This window comes from Sciurus carolinensis, chromosome 11, assembly GCF_902686445.1.
Source record: "Sciurus carolinensis chromosome 11, mSciCar1.2, whole genome shotgun sequence".
In the NCBI taxonomy this organism is placed as follows: domain Eukaryota; kingdom Metazoa; phylum Chordata; class Mammalia; order Rodentia; family Sciuridae; genus Sciurus; species Sciurus carolinensis.
The window spans coordinates 464,403-473,297 of NC_062223.1; the positions used below are offsets into that span (position 1 = coordinate 464,403).

At 53.6% G+C, this 8,895-nt stretch overlaps 1 pseudogene; it reads left to right on the forward strand.

The window, feature by feature from the left end:
* Positions 1-2,044: 2,044 nt before the first annotated feature.
* LOC124958600 (60S ribosomal protein L23a-like) lies at positions 2,045-3,486 on the forward strand (annotated as a pseudogene).
* The last annotated feature ends 5,409 nt before the right edge of the window (positions 3,487-8,895 follow it).

Consider the following 8,895-nt stretch of genomic DNA (forward strand, 5'->3'; position numbering starts at 1 on the left):
GCTGAGAGGCTACTGAGGGTCACAGTAGTATTGACCCTGGCTCAGTAAAGAGGTAAGTGGCTGCTTGGTAATAAGTCAGTTCTGCAGGTTCCTGGCCTCAAGGCCACACCGCCTCCTCTCACTTCCAGAGGCTTCAAGGCATGGCACCACACTGGGAGCAGCACAGAGGCCCCTCCAAAGCCAGTCACAGTCCTTGCGAGACCTGGACCAAGCCTGCCTCTCCCTCTCTGGTGACCCGGCTACAGCCATCAACCTTCACAGCCCCCAGAGGAGAGGACAGGGCCTGCTGCAGGTGTCTGGACCCAGCTGCTCTAGACACTCCTCAGCCAGACTTTCAGGGTGGATTCCTCAGTGAGGAACTCAGTGAGGGGCCTGTCCCTGGGCCCCACAAAGAGGCCCACAGTCCTGATTCCCTCAATGAAGTGGCAAAAACTTGCAGAAGAATCAAAGCTGCACTCCCTTCCAATAGGAAGTCCCCAGAGGCAGGTCCTGTAGGCCCGGGTCCTGTTGGCTGAAGATCACAACACCCCTGCTGCCCAGGGCTGTCCTGAGCTTGGACCCCTTGGTGAAGGCTCTTGGGAATTCAGCAAGCCTCGTACCCTGGGATACAAGGAGAAAAAAGTTCCCTCCAAGAGGGTATCTGGCCCAATCTCAAGTCTCCCACACATGGAGGGAAGAGAATCCCCTGTGTCCCCCTTCCCTCCCCCACCGGTCTTTGCTGGGCTATGACAGAAAGGCGTGTAGAAGCGACCCTCACCCAGAGGTCAGCTGCCCTTTCCTCCCAGGCCGTAGGTGCGGATCCTCCGACCCGTGTGGCCACCCGCCTGCCCGCTAGACCCAGGTCACTGAGGGGCCAGGGGTTCGCGCTGCCCAGAGACAGATCAGCCGCTGTCACACGCACAGTGGGTCCGGAGCAGCGCAGTGTGCGGTGGGCAGTGGCTGCCCTGCGCCTGGAGGGACGGTCCAGCGGGCGGGCGAGTGGAGGGGTCGCCCCCCGCCCCGGTTCCCTCCAACTTGGGCATCCAAACCACGCCGTCCCTGCCTTACCCGATCCCCGCATTCCCCAGGGGAGAGTAGCCTCTGAGGTGCACCCCGCCCGCCACCCTGGGACCCCTCGTGCGTCACCTGAGACCCCAGCACAGGGCTGTCGCGGGCTCTCGGACCAACTTCGGCAGCAGCCACGGCCACCCTCGCGCCCTGCGGCGGGGCCCCGGTCCGGCCCGCCGCCCCGCCCCGTATGTAAATGAACTGTCCCACAGCCAATGGTCGGTGGAGCCAGGCCCGCCCTGCCCAGCCACAGCCAGTGGGCGCCAGGGGGGCGCAGCGCGCCCCGCCCACCGCCGCGCGGTCCTCCGCGGGCGAGGCCGGCGCGTTCCTTTCTGCACGTCGGCCTGGGGAGGGGCTGCCACCTGCCGGGCGGGGCGTCGCGGGCTGTCCTCGATGTGAGGTAGTCCCCTCCGGCCTGGCGGGTGGTACGGCCCAGGCGGTCCCCTCGGCACGCGTTGGTACGGCCCTGACTCGCCAGGCGCTTGGGCCCAGGGCGGGGGGTGCTGCCTGGTCGTCCTGTCTTCTGCCTGTTCCGTGCGGCAGACAGCTGGGCGAGGAGGGCCCCTTGTGGCCCGACCGCCTGCAAGCAAGAAGCTGCCCCCGCCCCCTCCCCAGTGCAGTATTACTGCCTGGCGGACTCTGGGCTTTCCCCGCCCGAAGTCCGCCCCTCCCGGAGAACCGCGCACGTAGCCCTGGGCTGTGACCCAGGAGGCGCCTGGACGCGCCCTGACTCTGAGCCCTCGGACAACGTCCTGCCTGCACCGCACTTCACCAACTGCTGGGATGCCTGGGGGTCCCCACGGAAAAGCGAGTTAGTCGGGCTTCGACAAGGGAGCGCCAGCTCTGTCTGGTTTGGTTTATCAGATGACCCCTGCAGGCAACCCTGGGAACTCCGGGTCCCCCCTGTGGGATCTACGCCAAGGAAACCTTCGGAGTCCTAGCCTGGAGGGGACGTCTCTGGGGGGTTGGGCTCTCAGCGGACTTGTCCCTGTCTTTTGCAGGGACACAGCAAGAGTACTTGGTGGGCACTGAAAAGGTCTAGAGGAGCAGACTGTCACCTACTGAAGGACACACAGGGCCAGCTACAGCGAAACGCCAAGGTAGTGGCCAAGAGAACTTTGCTCTTCTCTGCTCACTCCACTTCCCACCATGGCCAAGGTGGTTCCTGAGGTGAAATCTTGGCTCCAGAACCCCGGAGGAGTAGGCGGGTACCTGCTCTGTTTTGCTCCTGAGGCAGGGGTTCTCATAAGCTCTTTGTTTTCCCATCTCCCTCAACCAGACAGCATCTCCCACACATATCTCAGGCTGGGCTGTCCCTGCTCCAGGCTCAGCTAAAGCCCCTCTACACCCACAGCACTCAGGTCCTTGGCCCAGAGACCTTCCCACTGCCTCAGCCACCTGTTCTTGGTGCACTCCTGCCCCTAAACTCTCTGCCCTGCTCTTCTTCCCCTTCCCTCCATGGCCTCCCTGCATCTGACCTTCCATCCTGCACAGGCTGGGCTGGATCCTGTCATCTGACCCAGCCCAGACCTGGAAACCTGGATAGTGGGGACAAATTCAAACACAGTGTGGTGGAGGTGTGATCATTCATGGATGGGAGGAGTCAGGAGTCAACGCGTTGCACTTGGGGTCAAAATTGAGAGATGGCCTTTTCACCAAGATGGCACCAAAAGCTAAGAAGGAAGTTCCTGTCCCTCCCCAAAGCTGAAGCCAAAGCAAAAGCTCTGAAGACCAAGAAGACAGTGTTGAAGGATGTCCACCACCATAAAAAGAAGATCCACACATCACCTACCTTCCAACGGCTCCAAAGGCAGCCCAAATATCCAGGGAAGAGCGCTCCCAGGAGAAACAAGCTTGACCACTGTGTCATCATCAAGGTCCCCCGACCACTGAGTCAGCCATGAAGAAGATTAAAGACAACCACACACTTGTGTTCATTTTGGATGTCAAGGCCGACAAACACCAGATCAAACAAACTGGAAGGAAGCTCGATGACATTGATGTGGCCAAGGCTAACACCCTGATCAGGCCTGATGGAGAGAAGAAGGCGTACGCTTGACTGGCTCCTGACTGTGATGCTCTGGATGTTGCCAACAAAATTGGGATGATCTGAACAGAGTCCAGCTGTCTAATTCTAAATACACCCTTTTTTTAACCTAAAAAAATTTGAGAAATCATAACTGGACACCTGTAATTCCAGTGGCTTGGGAGGCTGAGGCAGAAGGATTGCAAGTTCAAAGCCAGCCTCAGCAATTTAGTAAGGCCCTAAGCAACTCAAGTGAGACTCTGTCTCTAAATAAAATATGAAAAAGGGTAGGGATGTGGCTTAGTGGTTGAATGCCCCTGGGTTCAATCGCAGTTACAAAAAAAATTGAGGGGTCCACAAGGCCTGGATTACATGGGTCTTGAATGAACTTGTAGTAACCACTGGGATCCCTGAGGAAGCCCATATCTTTTTTTTTTTAATTTAATTTTTTTTTATTTTTATAGACTGCATTTTGATTCATTGTACACAAATGGGGTACAACTTTTCATTTCTGTGGTTGTACACAATGTAGATTCACACCATTCATGTAATCTTACATATACCTAGGGTAATACTGTCTGTCTCATTTTATCTTTCCTTCCCCCACCCCTCCTGCCCCATTTTCCTCCACACCATCCAAAGTTCCTTCATTCTTCTCTCCCACCCTCGTCACCGCCCCCCCCCCCTTATGTATCATTATCCACTTATCAGAGAAAACATTCAGCCTTTGGTTTTGGGGGCTTGGCCTATTTCACTTAGCGTGATATTTTCCAACTTCATCCATTTACCAGCAAATGCCATAATTTTATTCTTCTTTATGGCTGAGCTATATTCCATTGTGTATATATTCCACAGTTTCTTTATCCATTCATCAATTGAAGGACAGCTAGGTTGGTTCCACAATCTAGTTATTGTGAATTGAGCAGCTATGAACATTGATGTGATTGCATCACTGTAGTATGCTGATTTTAAGTCCTTTGGGTATAAACCGAGGAGTGGGATAGCTGGGTCAAATGGTGGTTCCATTCCAAGTTTTCTGAGGAATCTCCATACTGCTTTCCAGAGTGGCTGCACCAATTTGCAACTCCACCAGCAATGTATGAGTGTGCCTTTTTCCCCACATCCACACCAACACTTATTATTGCTTGTATTCTTGATAATAGCCATTCTAATTGGAGATAGATTAAATCTTAGGGTGGTTTTTAATTTCCATTTCTCTAGTTACTAGAGACGATGAGCTAATTACTAGAGATGAGCATTTTTTCATGTATTTGTTGATCACCTGTATATCTTCTGTAAAGTGTCTGCCCAGTTCCTTAGCCCATTTATTGATTGGGTTCCTTGTATTTTTGTTATAAAGTTTTTAATGTTCTTTTATAAACTTTGGAGATTAGTGCTCTGTCTGAAGTGTGTGTGGAAAAGATTTTCTCCCACTCTATAGGCTCTCTTTTCACATTATTGATTGTTTCCTTTGCTGAGAAAAAGCTTTTTAGTTTGAATCTATCCCATTTATTGATTCTTGCTTTTATTTCTTGTACTATAGGGGGTCTTGTTAAGGAAGTCTGGTCCTAAGCCAATGTGATGGAGATGCAGGCCTACTTTTTCTTCTATTTAGTGAAAGGTCTCAGGACTAATTCCTTGATCCTTAATGCATTTTGAGTTGAGTATTATACAAGGTAAGAGATAGGGCTTTTGTTTTTTGTTTTTTGTTTTGCAGTGCTGGGGATTGAACCCAGGACTTTGTGCTTGCAAGGCAAACACTACCAACTGAGCTATATCCCCAGCCCAAGACAGGGGTTTTCCCCAGCACTCTGCGATTGTGGAAATAACAAACAAATGAAACCAAGACAGGGGTTTAATTTTATTTTACTGCATATGGATTTCTACTTTTGTGAGCACCATTTGTTGAAGAGGCTATTTTTTCTCCATTGTAAGTTTTTGGCATCTTTGTCTAGTATGAGGTTACTGTACTTATGTGGGTATGTCTCCATGTCTTCTATCCTGTGCCATTGGTCTACCTGTCTGTTTTGGTGCCAATACCATGCTGTTTTTGTTACTATAGATCTACTGTAGACTTTAAGGTCTGGTATTGTGATACCTCCTGCATCACTCTTCCTGCCCAGGATTGCTTTGGCGATTCTGGGTTTTCTGTTGTTCCAGATGAATTTCATGATTGCTTTCTCTATTTCTATGAGAAATGTCATTGGAATTCTAATTGGAATTGTGTTAAATCTGTATAGCACCTTTGGAAGTATGGCCATTTTGATAATATTAATTCTGCCTGTCCAAGAACACAGGAGACCTTTCCCTCTTCTAAGGTCAGGAAACCCATACCTCCAGAACAGAACACAGCTGAGGGAAGAAGTCAGGAACTGGAGGACAGGGAGAAACTGAGTGCCTGTCTTGCTCCTTCACCTTGCCCCAGTCCTGCCGATCTGAAACGCACCTCCTTTCACCCTCTATAGTGGGCTGGAGGGTGCACTCCCAAGAGTTATGTCTATATCCTGATATCCAGGGCCTATGTATTTGTGCTTATTTGGAAAAAGGGTCTTTGCAGATGATTTCAGTGAGGATCTTGAAATGGGATCTTAATTACCTGTGTAGCACTAAATCCAACGATAGTGTCTTTATAAGTGGCAGAGGAGAGGACACGCAGAGAAGGCTGTGAGAAGACAGGGGCAGAGACTGAAGTAAAGTGGCCACAATCCAAGCTTGCCTGGATTGCACCCCCCACCTGGAAAGGCAGGAGAGCTCCTCCGGAACCTCTGCAGGGAGCCTGTCCTACCGCCGTGGTGAGGGACTCTGGCCTCCAGGACTGTGAGAGAATAAATTTCTGTTGTCTTAAGCCACTGGGCTATGGTCAGAGGGCACTCATACTGGCCTTCCCTGGTCCAAGCACACAGTGCTGCCTGTTCCTTCCTGGCCCTGGGAGTTTCAACTCCTTGTTCTCTCCCCCACTCCCTTCTTCCACCTGCCCCTGCTTCCGCCTCTCTTGGATATCCACCTGATCCACTGCCTCTGGAGGGCTTCCCTCTTCTGGGGTGGGGCAGAAAGTGATGCCTGGGCCTAGTGTGTGTGCACAGGCCTAATGGCAGAGGGAAAGGGCTGGAGAGGACTCTGGGAGAGGCTGACCTGGCTGGACAGAACTGAGGGAGCTCCCAGCCTGGCTCCGTCCTCCTGTGCCCCAGATATGCATGCCACATCCGTGCCTGTCTGTGCCTGCCTGAGGCAGAAGCGGCATGTCAGCAGGGGCCTCGGGGGCAGGTCTGTGTGGGTAGGTTGTGTGTGTGCGCACACGGGCAGTAGCACGTGAAAGGTGGCAGGTAGGGTGTGCATGGGGGTGACAGTACTAACGTGAGAGGGGTTGTATATGGGAGGTGTGTGTGCTTGCCAGGGTGTGAGGCACCTACTTGTGTGTGAGCAGGTAAGGTATCATTTTACACCTTAGGGAGGGCATCAACAGATATGTCTATGCTTAGTTGGGGCCCAGTATGGCCCTGGGATGCTCTTTGGGGTTACCTTTACTACTGAGCATGGATTGGCACAGCTGGGTAGGTTGTGAACTGCCCAAAAATGCTCTCTGAGTTGCTCTTCACATTTCATTATATGTGAATGTATTTATTATGACAGTTTTTCCAGTTGTGTCCTGCCCCTAGGACAGGATGTGGATGAAGGTGGGAGCGGTTGGCTCCTGTCTAAGGGGCTTTTGGGTTGACCTGTCTTCCTCCTTCCCAGGAGCCTCAGTGTGTGAGGGCACCCCTAAATCTAACTGACTTCAGCAGGCAGGCACACTCACACAGGAGGGCTGGCACATCTAAAGTCCAAACTAGGAGGGATGATCAGGTAACATTCCCGCAAGGGGGGCTGGAGGGCCATCCCCTCTTTGCCATGCTGGACTCATCTGAAACTCTCTCCAGTGCTCACCCACTGAATCCTCACAATGACCCGTGGGGTGGGTAGAACCATCAACATCACTTTACAGCCAAGGACACTAAGAGAGCAGAGAGGGACTTGCTGAGGCCACAGACTGACACTCAAAGTGCCTGAGTGCAGGTCCCTGGTCCGGGTGACTCTGGAGGAACCGCCCCATCCAGATCCGGGCCTCTGGCCCATGGAGAGCAGAGAGCCTGTTCCTGAGAACCCTTCGCTGGCACCAGTCCTCGTTCTTCCCATTCAGCCTGATGTTGCTCTCATTGCAAACAGAAGAAAACCCTCTCGACTTGATCCCGCTGCACTGCTTCCACTTTCACCTCCTTCACAGCTAAGTGGCTGCAACCTGGTTGCTGCTCACTGAGCATGCTTTGTCTCATCCCCTCTACCCTCTGGTCAGCCTCTGCCCCCAGCGTGCTGCTATTCTGGGGTAGGGGGCCGGCAACCCCCAGCTCACTCCAACAAGGTCTCTTTCCTTGATGTGTGTGCCTGCCTCCTGGGGTCGCAGGCCCTCTCCTGCTTCTGTCAGCCCCCCATTCCCACCACCCCTGAATTTATTTATTTATTTATTTATGTTCTGATCTCTTGAGGACTCTGACCTCTTCACACTGGAAGCCTGGGGTTCTGGCTCTAGTCACCCAGCACCCTGTTTTACCTCCAGTGCAGCCTTGGCCCTCTCAACACGTCTGGGCTGTCTGGTTCCCCAGGGCTCTCCCAGCTTCCTCCCTCCCCTGAACAGATTCCCACCACACTGCCCTCACATCCTTCCTTTCCCTTTCCCTTCCATGGTATTCACAGCCAACACCTCAGCAAACTGGCTGTCTTCTAAATCTACCAGGATCCATTCCTTCCAAACGCACAGCCCTATCCTAGATGGCTAGGTCGCCCTGGCTAATCTGCACCTTGTTCTCATGCAGAGTCCTGAGGGCTTCATGAGCCAGGACCAGCACCTGCGCAGGGCCAGATGGAATCCAGCCATAGGGCCCTTCCCTCCTTTAGTGGTGCCAAGAGGTCTTTCCACCCCTCCATGCTCTTCTCAGTACCTCATTAACGCTGGCCCGTCCTCCCAGGCCTCCTGACCCTGACCTACCCCGCACTCTTTTTCTTTTCTCCTTTCTTTTCTTTCCATCTATCTTATCTGGATTTTTTTTTTTTTTTTTTTTTTTGTACCAGGAATTGAACTCAGGGGTGCTTAACTACTGAGCCACAAGCCTTTTTCTGATTTAGAGACAGGGTCTCACTAAGTTGTTTAGGACCTTGCTAAATTGCTGAGGCTGGCTTTGAACTTGCAATCCTCCTGCTTCAGCCTTCTGAGCCGCTGGGAGAGCCACCACACCCAGCTCGCAGTCTTTTTGTCAGAGCACGAATCATCTCCTCCCATACCACACAGCTGAGTTCTCTACAGTGGTCATGGTTTACTGTGTCTCCCTGAGCTGGGCTGGAGGGAACTGGGGCTGGGGGCTCGTTCTCTGCTGCGATCCAGCTGCCCAAGAACTCGCACACAGTGCCCACCCCGAGCCCATGCAAGCTCCTAGCAGCAGGGGATGGAGCAAAGCTGCTCGCCGCAGGGGCCGGCGGAAGGCCCCGCCCAGGGGCGCACGGCAGGCGAGGCCGTCAGGGGGCGGGGCCAGGGCGGGGCTCTGGGCCGCGGGCGTCCCGCCCATTCGCTCTGGGCTGTCGGACTGCACCACCTGCGGCGGCGGGGGGCGCGGCCCACACCCGCGCGCCCGTGGGGGCTAGGCAGCACGAATTTCGGGACTTCGGTCTTCCACTACACTAACCAGTGTTTTTTAGGGAGGAAATGCCGGGCCGACGCCTCCACGTCCCGACCGCGGGTTCTTCCCCGTCTTGGTCCCAGTGGTTCCCGCCAATGAGCGGGGCGGAGGGCCCCG